The 13,401-nt window shown below is 40.1% G+C and overlaps 1 protein-coding gene across 5 annotated transcripts in view; it reads left to right on the top strand.

The window, feature by feature from the left end:
• The window catches only part of LOC136864562 (mitochondrial E3 ubiquitin protein ligase 1), a 56,220-nt gene that overhangs the window by 26,013 nt on the left and 16,806 nt on the right, over positions 1 to 13,401 (top strand). The window lies entirely within an intron of this gene.

The following is a 13,401-nucleotide window of genomic DNA, read 5'->3' as shown; positions in this document are numbered from 1 at the left end:
GAAGGCATTTCTGGGCAGACAACGATGGCGAAGGATCGTTCAACACCACCCTATCTGACACGCTGAAGGGGTTCAATGATGATGATTTCATATTCTCTTTCTATATTACTTTCTTCTGTTTCTAAATATTGAACCTGTAATGCCGTAATACTTTCACACTGACACAAAAACAATGTGCATTTGCTATCCTCTTCTCACACAATAAACATATATTTTCTTCCCCAACTTCTTTAAATGCCTTATTTTTATAAACTCCAATCAGCCACCATAATATTCCCCTATTAATTGTTTTTTTGATCATTTATCATTCGTCATTCTCGTGCATGGATATGTGTGTCAGCTCCTTAGTCCTGTTTTTTGAGGGGTCAGGGATGAGGTGAGATGAATTTAAATGGCATCTTTTTAAAGCAAGATGCCCTTCTTAATGCCATCCTCATTTGAGGAGTTTATGAAGATGAAACGAGTGACTGTTAATGAAATTTGCAAGGAGGTAGAAGGAATCGACTGTCACTTATGAATAGGAACTGTCCTGACATTTGCCTGGAAGTGAAAATAGGAAAGCACAGAAAACCATTCTCAGCACAGCCACTGGTGGGATTCAAACCCAAACCTAGATATATATTCATGAATTCCTCTAGAGTTCTCCTCTTTATACCCTCAGCTCTTTAGCATTTGTATTTCAATGTATGCTACTCTCTGTTCCACTTTCCTACTTTTTAAATCTTTTTTCTAGGTTTCTGTCCCTATAGTTCCCCATTCCAGTTCCTTCTAGTAAGCTATATCTAGAATTTTCTCCTATTTTTATCCTAAACCAGTATTTTATTTCAACCTCATAATTATATCTGCCATTGTACTAATATCCGTACACAGTGATCTTACACTTTTGCTTGGTAAACCTGTAATTATTTTAATAAATTTGCTTGTAATTGATTCAAGCTTTGTGGTTTCCTTTTCTGTGCCCTATATATCTAAACCGTATAATATTTTAGATTTGACCACAGCACTGAATGCATTTCTTCGCACCGTAAAATCAGTATTAGGCATTCTGTTGTCTGTACAGTATATGTATATGTTTTGCTACAGCTGCTGCATCAATCATTTTTGCCCTCTTGACGTGTTCAGCCCATTCTCCGTTTCCTGATATAATTCCTAAATATTCTACCTTATTAACTATATCCACAGCCTCCGTGGCTCAGGTGGCAGCGCGCTGGCCTCTCACCACTGGATACCATGGTTCAAATCCCAGCCACTCCATGTGAGATTTGTGCTGGACAAAGTGGAGGTAGGACAGGTTTTTCTCTCGGTACTCCAGTTTTCCCTGTTATCTTTCATTCCAGCAACACTCTCCAATAGCATTTAATTTTATTATTCATTGACCCAGAGGAGTGCGACAGGCTTCAGCAGCCGGCATATTTCCTATCCTCGCCTCTAGATGGGGCTTCATTCATTCCATTCCTGACCCGGTCGAATGACTGGAAGCAGGCTGTGGATTTTCATTTTCATTAACTATATCCAGATTTACTCCTTCAAGATACCATTTTTCCTGTATTTTTATTATTTGTTCCCTTTTTCACATAGGTACCATTACTATGGTATCCTGTGCATTAATATTCATATGCTACACCTTAGTACTTCTCTATACCATTAATACTATTTTGCTTTGCACCTGGCAGTAGTGTGAACAGGAGTATGTCATCAACAAAGACAAGACCAGGAATATTCTGATTTTCTAAACATTGCAGTGCCAACCTTTTATTCTCTTTCAAACTCTAGTATATCTTTAATAAACAACAGAAATAAACTAGACAGTTTATACAGTGTTTCAGTCCTATTCTAGAAATAATCTCTCCTACAACTACTCTTTCACTCTTGCTGTACATGTTACTTCAACATATATCTCTCCTATCTCTCTCATCACCTGACACGATACTTCATGTCTCAACCTAGTAATATATTTGTAAATAAGAGTTTTCACAATAAAAACTTTATCTGATGTTGTTCTCCCTCTTCTGAAACTACTTTGAGAGTTTGTTAGTCTTTTTGGCAGTATACCAGTATATACTTTCTGCAATGTATCTAATAGTTATCTGGGTTTGATCTGTCTCCTTTATTTTTGTATATAGGGCATATTATCCTTTCTTTTCAAGTTTTTGGGAATATCCCTTTCTCAAAGATGGTATTGAATCATCATCTTATTCTTTTTCTACCGCTTTTCCCACATCTGTGGTATGAACTGTGTCGCACATGTGGATTTGGCCCTGTTTTACGACTGGATGCCCTTCCTGAGGTCAACCATATATGGATGGATGTAATCACTATTGTGTGTTTCTGTGGTGGTTGGTAGTGTAGTGTGTTATCTGAATATGAAGAGGAAAGTGTTGGGACAAACCTAAACACCCAGTTCCCAGGCCAGAATAATTAATCAGAGGCGATTAAAATCCCCGACCCAGCCAGGAATTGAACCCGAGACCGAAGATGGTATTGAATATCCTTGTCAAAATTTTCATCATGTCATTTTGCTTTTCCACCTCTTACCAGGTTTTGTATCTGATACCGAAATAGCTTCTGATTTTCTATTTTTGGTTCTTTGTAACAGGTCCCGTATTTCTTGAGTCAAAATAGTTTCAGACAGAGTGATACTCAAACACCACAAAATCACAATCCACTCATGTTGAGGACTTCTCCCCCTACTCCTTAAAATCCTGTACAAATCATCTACATCTCTTTCTGTACAGTCAAGTTCCTAAATTTCCTCTTATTAACTTTAAAACTGAGTTCATCAATTCCACTGTTTACTCTCTTTCAGTTTCCTCCAGGTCGTAAATAATTACAGTAAAACCTCGTTAATTCGAAGTCGTTGGGACTAAAAAATCGGACTTCGAATTACGTGATTTCAAATTAACCGCCAATTCGCAATTCAGAAGTACCAACCCTTGCCGCGTTACAAAATATTCTATGGCCCGTTACTGCATGCAGTTAACCTTGATTCACAGTTTATACCCTTCAAATGCCATGAAAAAAGAACTATTTCCAAAATGTATCCAAGAAGGTGCATTTACAGTATTCAAGTAATGCACTCGGATATCTCACTGGCAAACATAACCTCACGCAACGAAAGAAAGAAAGAAAAAAAAAAAAAGCACGATTCAAAGACGAGGAGAAATCTATGCTGGCTCCCATGTGCAAGTGCTTTATTAATTGGATTACTATACTTTACGCATTTTAGATGCCTTGTATTTACAAAGGAAGTACCCGATGCCCTTCTTAAAATCGAACTTTTCTATGACTACCGTATCCTTCTACGATTTCCCGCCATGGCACTTCTCTCGCTCTCTCGTACTTCAGAAATCTAAACACTTGCCGCGTCACAAAGTATTCTAAGACCCATTAATACATGCAATCACCTCGATTCACAGTTTAAACCTTTCAAATGCCATGGAAAAAACTATTTCCGAAATGTATCCAACAAGGTGCATTTACAGTGTTCAAATAATGTACTTGGATAAATCCGTTGCCTACGCTATAATACAAGGCCTGGAAATAGAGCCCGTAAAACTCTATAGAAGTGGTCACACTGCAGTTCATTGGCGGGCCGCTAGGATCGCTACCTTGCCCCCTGTTTACCAGGTTCGCGCCTTTAAACGTGTGTATTGAGTTGGTTATGAATGTGTGTATTCTTGTGATAATAAGCACTCGCAGGTTCAATTATGGTTTATTGCTGTGTTCCTTATTGTCATTCACGACATTTCACAAGTTTCCAGTGAATAGTGCTTTAAAAGAACGGTGGCTTGTGGCTATATCTCGCAGAGGAGACAAACCGGGATCTCTTTGGGTTCCTACAGAAAAATCGAGGGCGTGCAGTAAACACTTCAGAGAAGAAGACTTTAGTATAAGTACATCTAATAAGACACTCCTGCCTAATAAAGTCCCTTCAGTTTTTACAGAGTTCCCCAAACACAAACAAGTCACTTTAAAATGTAGGAAAGCTCCTAAGAAAAGACAGCTTGAAAAAACAGACAGTGAAAATGAGTATATAAGAAATAAGAGAAAATGTGTGGAACAATCGGATTCTCCTGTGCCTGATAATACTGGAGAATCTGACCTGATAAATGTAGGCACCACAACAGTAGGTACACAGTTTTCTCCCGTCCTAAAATCAACAGTACCAAAATACATTACCAGGAAATTAAGGAAGGAGATCAGAAGAAATAGAAAGCACATGACAATTATTAAGAAGTTGCGCGTAAAAATTCGTGATTTGGAAGCAGAACTTAGTAAGGTAAAGAAGGATCCCGGAAATCTTGCAAGTCGAGTTTCTAAAATTCAGAAGGAAGCTGAGGAAGGTAATATGAAAGCAAACTTTTTGTTAGAACAACTTCAGAGCTTTGGAAAAAAGAAATGTAAATACCAGGAGACTACAGTTAAAATTTGTGTGCTATTATCTTCAAGGTCGCCAACTGGTTATCGGCTTCTCAGAACACTCGATATTTTGCATCTTCCTCATCCAAAAATGTTGAAATCGTATGTTGGATACTCAAAAGGGGAAACGGGCATAACTTCACTAACTAAAGCCCGATTACTGGCAGAAAAACTGTCGTTAGTGAACGATAACGAAAAGGTTGGTTCCCTTATAATAGATGAAATGTCCATAAAGCCGAAACTTATGTATGACAGGAAATTAGATATGTTTATTGGACTGAATGACATTGACATTGACGCTCTTGGAATCGAAGATAGGTTGGCCAATAAACTACTCTGCATTTTGTTCAAGGGACTCTCTACATATTACGGAATACCGGTGTCTTTCTATTTCACTTCATCCGTTACGGGCTCACAACTTGCAAAATTAACCTTGGATGCGTTAAATGCTGTTGAAGAGTGTGGTTTCGGAGTGATCAGAATTGTGACCGACAATTCTCAGGTAAATGTTTCGATGTTCGAAACATTATGGAGAAAGCATTACGCATGAGATACGACATCCAGCTGATAAAACTAGGCCTCTGTTCCTAAGTTTCGATCCCAGTCACGTCATAAAAAACGTGCGATCCCAACATTTGTCACGAGACTTTTTTTGTAAACAATGCTATCGTGACCGGCGATCATTTGAGGGGTCTTTTCAAACTCCAGAAATCTTCAATTATGAAGCCGGTGAGGAAACTAACCAGAAAAGTAGTTTACCCTACAAATTTGGAGAAAATGAATGTAGCAAGAGCCAAAATTGTATTTTCCCCTGAAACAATCGCTGGTTTGAAGAGTATGGAGGTGGTTTGTCCTGAGAGCATTAAAGACAGGAACAGTTTAAAAGAAACAATTTCTTTCATGGAGCATTTTATGAAGTGGTTCGATGCCCATGATGTCTGCAACACCTCGTATGGGACATATTCCAGGAATGAGAACAAAGTGGCATTTTTCAGCATTGAAGATGAACGCCTCAGTTGGTTAATAAATGATTTCCTGTCATATATCAAGAACATTCAAATGCATCCAGAGAAAGAGAAAAGATTCACGAGGGAAACGTATCAGGCGTTGGTCTTGACTACCCAATCCACTGTGGCCTGCGTAAAATACCTCATAAGTATAAATTTTCATTATGTCTTGACGAGGAATCTAACAAGCGATGATATCGAGCTTTTCTTTAGCCACCTACGACGCAAAGCGGGATACAATGACACAATGGATTTAAGGTCATGCCTTAACGCAATCGAAACAACGCTCCATACAGGAATTATTGCAGCATCAAAACATGGCAATGTTGAGCTGAGGGATGAAAATAAGATCTGCAATGTATGAACCAGTTTACTACAACCAAGAATGTGCCAGATGGAACACGTAATGTCTATCATTACAAAACCCTTGCAAGGTAAATTACATCAGATCTGTGTGAACAATACTTTTTTATTTAAGTGTTCGCTAGTACATAAATATGAATAATTTGTTTCAGATTCAACAGCTACAATACCTGGTATTTCTCTAGCTATGGTAGCAGGATACTTAGTGCGTGTGGCAGAAGAACAAACAGACTGTGAAGGCTGTTTAGAACATATCACTTCTCCAGCTAGTGAAAGTCCAACATTGTGTCTTATTCCCTTTCAAGATCGAGGAGCCCTCAGATACCCGAAATCATCGTTTGTGGCTCTTCTGCAGCGCATGACTGAATTTGTTACCTCTGCTGTGCAGTATTTACCCCGACGACAGTTACTAAAAATGTGTACGTTTTTTCTGAAAGCCAGGTTCATCAGTGAAATTAAGTGTAGAGAGTGTAAAGACGACAAACTACCTCTTTTTCTACTCCAAAAATTTCTGAGACCTCTATAAGACAACATTGCTTCGAGCCACTCAAGTAGAAGCGAGAAGTTTTGAAACTCGATAAGAAGTCCCTGAGTAGGAGAGTTTTAAAACTGTAGACACCTACAACATTCAGCTCTCTTTATTTAGGATATAATTTACTTATAGACATACACGGCAATGCGAACACAAGGGGGCAACAGCGCGATCCTAGTGGCTGAATGGTGAACTAAGATGGCACCCGTTTTCATTAGTGCATTTCAAGGCCTTGTATTATAGCGTAGGCAACGGATAAATCACTGACAAACATAACCTCGCGCAACGAAAGAAAAAATCACACAATTCAAAGACGAGGATAAATTATGCCGGTCCCCCTGTGTAAATGCATTATTTTTTGGATTTCTGTACTGTTTGCATTTTTATATGCTTTGTACTGGCATGGAAAGTGCCCGACGCTGTTAAAACATTGTGGTTTATCGAACTTTCCATCCCATGTGCATTGTAACATACTACTATGACCCATTTAAAACCATAAGACCGTTTGGGCTTGCATTAAAATAAAGCAATGCAGTTTCACCTGCAATGACAATATTGTTCGGTGCCTACGAATTTATTATCTGAGCTACGCTTTTTCGTCAACTGTCGGCATCGCCAGTGTTCGCGGATTCTGTTTTTCCGCACACTGCCTCTTGCGTGATATTACGGCATTCCTTAAAAGGTTGAATACAAAAGAATTCAGATTTCATTCAACTTAGCAATCATGAAGCACAATGTAGACCCACCGAAGTGAGTGTAAGTGCGGAAAGCTACCCTTCCATGTTCCGGATCGCGCGTTCCATTATGACGCGAAGCTGATAAATTTCGAGTTGAAATTACTCTGTAACATACTATTGTTTTAAAATGTAAAGGCATTTTCGAATTAAGAGTCTGAATTTCGGTAATGGGACCGACATTGTACTTCGAATTACGAATTATCCGTATTTCGAATTAAACAATTTAAATAACATGCAAAACTTTATCTCATGTTTCCGGGAACGAGAGCTTCTTCGAATTAGGCAGGATTTTGAATTAACCGATTTCGAATTATCGAGGTTCTACTCTATGCTCCTTTTCTTCTCCTTTCATGCCATTCAAGTACCTGAACTTGTTCTTCTACCATCTTAATTCTCTTCAGTATAGCTTTTTCCTCTTTCCTCTTTCTCGTCTCTCATTTTCTCCTTTATCGCTCAGTTCTTTGGTTAGACAGTCCTTCATTTCCTTAATTTGTTGGGACTGTATTTCCAGCATTTATTTTGTCTGATTAGCCTGAGAAGCTTCATGTGCAACTTCCTTAATTATCTCTATGTCCTACCATGACAATGGGCCTGGATTCATCTCGATGCTTCCAATTACTAACAGAGTAGCCACTATAGATGCCACCATCAACAAATCTGCCAAGCCTGTTCTTTTTCTATCTTCTGTTTTACTCTCCGTCTTGAACAACTTGACCTGGCTGTACCATTGCCCTATCACATTCCTATACTGTTACACCATTACACCCGTAGTTCTTTCCCTGCACTTCTGGATCATTGCCACACATGTCTACTCACCAGTTCATCTCATCAAAGATTGTGTCCCTTGCTCATAGATGCATGCTGTTACTGTTTTCTTCCAATCAAGGGGTACCTTACTCAAATTCCATTCTTAAGAAGCCATTTCATCCCTGCCTTCACGCTGTATCTCATCATTTCAAGTGTAAATTTTATCTACCTCTGCTGCTGCTGCTGCTGCTGCTTTATGACAGAGTAGTTTATCTACCATATATTCTACTTCTTCCTCGAGTATAATTTCATTGCCCCCGATAAACTCTGTAGTTCGAGACATTAGCAGATATCCTTTTGCATTGAGAAGATATTCCTTTGATCTGTCCAGTGATTCCCTAGGATCTGTGATGAGTTCATGTAATTTATTCGAAAGGCTATTAATTTTCCTTTTCTCTCCCTTTCTAGGATTCTGTATTACAGACCAGACAATATTCCCTGCCTGCTGTCTTCTGCCTTCTACATTGTGTCCATAATCTTCCCATCCCATTTTTTGAGCAAGCAAGCACACAACCATGTGGTTTTACATGACTGTTGATATCATGATCATAGCCATGGATCCTCCAGTCCAGATCATTCCAAAAATCCCACATGCGTTGGCTAGGATTCAAACCTGGGCTGCCTTGGTGAGAAACCAGTGATTTTGCTTATCAGTTATAATGCTCCTTGGACCAGCGCCCTGGATAGGGCCCCAGCTTTTCCATTGTTCACTGTGACACAGGTTGAGTTTTGTGCTGGTGCACAGACCTGGCACTGCTACAGCTAGGGCTGACACAGCAGGGACTGGCCAAGCAGTGTTGAACTAGTCCAGCAGCGAACACTACTCAGGTACGCCAAAAGGGTTTCCTGCTGTCTGAGGGGGCGGGGCTGATAGGTGCACGAGCATGCAAATGGTGCGTGAGCGATGGGATCTCTGTGCAACTGCAGGAAAGATGGTGAAAATCTCACTACACCCATGTGTGGTATGTAGCCAAAAAGCTCTGGATATAGGTCAGATTTCTCCAGCCTACCAGGTCACTTGGAGATGAACACATAAGAGGTGATAAGAGGAACATACACAGGGGATTAAATGATGTATTTGCACTTTAACTGAGAAGTTTAATTGAATTAGTGATGGATTAACAAAGAGAACATTAAATTTTTAAAAAAAATTTTTTTAAGAAACTAAAGAAAGCAATTTAAAATAATTTAATAATGGTAAGTTAAAGACAATGTTTGAAAGAAAGATGCTGTTACCTCTGGTGTTCTGTAACAATGTGGTAAAGCATCAGAATTGAAAGGAGAAATGCTCAACTAGTACAAACAACTGAAACCAAATGGTGTTGCGAATGGATCCATAAGTAGGTTGTTCAGTTACACCACTCTGTCCACAGAATCGGGATGAAGTTTATGCTTCTTATCAAATAAACTGTTTCCCACCGTACTGAAACATCTTTTTTTCCAAGATGTTTTACGTCGCACCGACACAGATAGGTCTTATTGCAACGATGGAACAGGAAGGGCTAGGAGTAGGAAGGAAGTGGCCGTGGCCTTAATTAAGGTACAGCCCCAGCATTTGCCTGGTGTGAAAATGGAAAACCATGTAAAGCCATCTTCAGGGCCGCCGACAGTGGGGTTCAAACCCACTATCTCCCGAATACTAGATACTGGCTGCACTAGTAGCTGGAATCCACAAGATTAAACATGCCACCCAGTAAATTTTGGAAGTTCAGCTTCCCTTATTATACCTAAGTAATTGTATTCACAAGGTGACAAAAAGTGTGACTATAAACATCATTAATCCACATTAGTGGTAATGTTACCTGGTCCTTCCAAAGTGTCAAGATGTCTGAGCTGTTGGTGTTGATGTTGTATCAACTTTGACAGGATCTTGAGAAGTGGGTGCCTAGTCCATTCACTCACCATGAGCCTGTATTATTTTGTTAGGAGGTTCAGAAATGTCCTGAATTTTGAAGGGTCCATACTCTGCATGCAGATCAGACATTTTGAAATCTGTCTAAGGGTTACAACTGATAAACATCATCGTAAGATCCATATTGACTCTGATATAACACTTATTCTTTAACAGAATATAAATTTCACTGCTACTATTTAGGCTTGTACGTTGTTGCTTCACCAAGTGTTTTATTATGTTTGAGGCATTTCACTGGTCCACCTGTTCAGTACTTTATTAGACCATTTATATTCTTAAACATCATGATATGCACCAATGGTCTAATGAATTATTGAACAGGTAGGGCAGAGTGAGTTGGCCGTGTAGTTAGGGGCGTGCAGCTATGAGCTTGCATGCGAAAGATGGTGGGTTTGGTTTGAACCCCATTGTCCACAGCCCTGAAGATGGTTTTCTGTGGTTTATGAATATGCTTGTAAGCATTTGCCACATCGCATGAACCCAACAAGCAATCCCATGTCTCTATTGCAAACACTGTCTTTAGACTTCCATGTGTGATTTTTCACTCTCTTACTAGTGTTCTTCTTCAGCACGCTTCTTGATCTCTTTAACTGCCTCCATCTCAAATATCGTTTGAGAGTCTCGAGGTGTACTGACGGGACGTGTTGCAAGCGACTGCTGACGGCTCAGCATCTGACACTGTGCACTGCGCGTAGACACTTTTACATTTTGCCATGTTCACACAGCCGTGGATCATGCTTGTGTAGCAGGATCCATATCTTTCTAGAAGGAAGGGGCATGACTGCATCACAGCAACCTGGGATCCGCAGAGCGACTGAGCGCTGCAGCAAAGCGTTAAATGACTTACATACTTCAGACACTAGCTAGCTCAACACTATGCAGGCCCTTGCCTTGGACTAAACAATATTACTTAGGTGCTCTGTTTCTCTCCTCTCCATACAGTTCCGTATTTACATCAGTTCTTGTTGGGAGCCATTTTGGATATGGATTATACACTTTTTTTTTTTTTTTTTTTTTTTGCCTTGGACTAAACAATATTACTTAGGTGCTCTGTTTCTCTCCTCTCCATACAGTTCCGTATTTACATCAGTTCTTGTTGGGAGCCATTTTGGATATGGATTATACACGGTCTGTTTTTTTTTTTTTTTTTTTTTTTGCTCACTCCATGTGTCAGGGGAACATGCACGGAAGGCGATAGCGCAGCCGGGTGACTCATTTGCTGAAAGATATATTGCTTCATGACTGGCTAAGATCTAATGCAGTACGGTAGTGACAACCAGTGCTTCACAGCAATGGTTTAGTTTAATATCTGTGATATTGGTAGTGTGTTCAGTGTGTTCGCTTTAAAATAGCATTGTTCCTATAGGAATATTAAAGTAATTGTGTGTTTAACGAGTGATGTATACAGTAGAACAGCATGTATTCATTGTATTGCGCTATGCGAAGCATTCTTCTTATACAGAGTGCTGCTTTTGATTCATTTGCAAATTTCCTGGCATCCTCCCTCCCCATAGGAGTACGGTACGTAAATTAGAAAAGAAGTTCCGCACCACCGGGTCCAGTCTTAACAAGAAATCACACAGGAGACAAACCGTTTTAACAGAGGAAAAGCTTGACGAAATAGGAACTCTCTCGGAAAGAACTCCAACAAAATCCCTGCCACGTCTCACCGTACAAGCTAATGTGTCATTATCTTCTGCCTACAAAGCAACAAAACTGTTAAAAGCAAAACCGTACAAACCCACCCCTGCCCGATATTTAAGAGGACCTGACAGTTTCGCTAGGGTTCGGTATTGTAACAGGTTGTTTCAGTCAGTTCACTATGGGTATGTTGACCCAGAGCTTTTATTTTATAGTGATGAAGCATGGCTACATTTAAGTGGCTATGTAAATAGTCAAAACAGGTGGTACTGCTGTGTAGAAAATCCCCACCAGCTGCATGTCCGTCCACTTCATGATGTAAAGATAGGACTTTGGTGCACAATATGTGCTCATAGAATTATAGGGCCTATATTTTTCCGTGAAACAATAAATGCTGATCAATATATAGACCTCATTCTCAGACTATACTTTCAAGAGCTGATGGAAGAAGAAAGGAGTAATGGTTACTTCATGCAAGATAATGCAACAGCACACACTGCTAATCAGTCTATGGAGGTAATGCGGGAAGTTTTCGAAGATCGTGTGGTTAATTATCCCCCTAGATCTCCAGATTTAAATCCCTGTGATTATTACCCATGGGGGGGGGTTGGTGCAGAAGGGAAAAGTGTATGTGAACAACCCTCACACAAGAGAACATTACACAAGTTATTTCGAACATCACACGGGCTGAGATTCGCCGAGTGTCTGCAAACCTATTTACGAGGTGTTGGGCATGTTTGACAGCTGAGGGACAACATTTTGAACATCAAACATAATGCCAGGTGTGAAAATGGAAAACTGCTGAAAATCACCTTTATGGCTGCCAATGTGGGATTCAAACCCACTGTCTCCTGAAACCAAACTCACAGCTACGCAACCCAAAACGCACAGCCAACTCGCTCGGTTACCAACGAGTTTTAAATTAACGTCCCAGTAAACTTTTACAATTTTTGGAGATGAAGAACTACCAGAATTTTGCCCCGGAGGATTTCTTTTCCATGCTCGTAAATCTACCAATCTAGCCAAAAAGACAGTAACATTTTTTCTTCGCTAGTGGCTTTACGTCGCACCGACACAGATAGGTCTTATGGCGATGATGGGAAAGGAAAATCCTAGTATTTGGAAGGACGCGGCCGTGGCCTTAATTAAGGCAGAGCCCATCTTCAATGCTGCCGACAGTGGGATTAAACCCACCATCTCCAGGATGCAAACTCACAGCCGCGCGCCCCTCACTGCACTATTATTATTATTTACACTTATTTATATTTAGGCTATTTACACTGGACCACCTCGACAGATGCTCCATATCTTCTTGTAGGGCAAGGGCATCCTCATTCTTTCTTTCTTTTTTTCTTTCTGATAACTTATACAACACAGTCGCATACGCATATTGGACCATTGATGATGAGACAACCTGAGAGATCAAGCACACAGATTGTGAAGAGGAGAGATCCGATCACAGAACCTTGTATTACTCGAGAAGTTACTGGAACAGCTGGTTGGCATGCCTGTTGAAGAGTTCCTTAGTTCTCAGTGGCTCCTGCCTGGCATTTATGCAAAGGCTTCCATTGGAACATGTTAAACTTTTGTGGCATTCTTGGGTATTAAATATTACCAAGAAGGTTGTACTAAGTAAGTCACTAACTCTCAGCAGAATCATTGTACTGCTTATGATAATCCACGAACCTTTCTGTTTTTCGAGGTCTTTCCTTGGATGGTGGTGGGGGGTGCTTGGCCTGAGGGCCCGGGGTTGTGTGTACCCTGCGTCCTAAATTGGGAAAGTTGGCAGGTATGGCTGATACTTTTGACCATATGGCATTGTTGACCTCAGAAATTTGCATTCTAAATTTGCTTGTTTAAGCACAGTACTCACTTCGACTGAGCTAGAGGAATTGACCATGCACAGTTAAATTCCCAGCTCAGTGACCTCACCAAATGCCAATATACTGACCATTCAGCCAGCGATCTGGATTCACATTTGTC

This window comes from Anabrus simplex, chromosome 2 (assembly GCF_040414725.1).
Source record: "Anabrus simplex isolate iqAnaSimp1 chromosome 2, ASM4041472v1, whole genome shotgun sequence".
NCBI lineage: Eukaryota > Metazoa > Arthropoda > Insecta > Orthoptera > Tettigoniidae > Anabrus > Anabrus simplex.
Note: the sequence above shows the minus strand (reverse complement) of the source record. Positions and strands in the feature narration are given on the sequence as shown.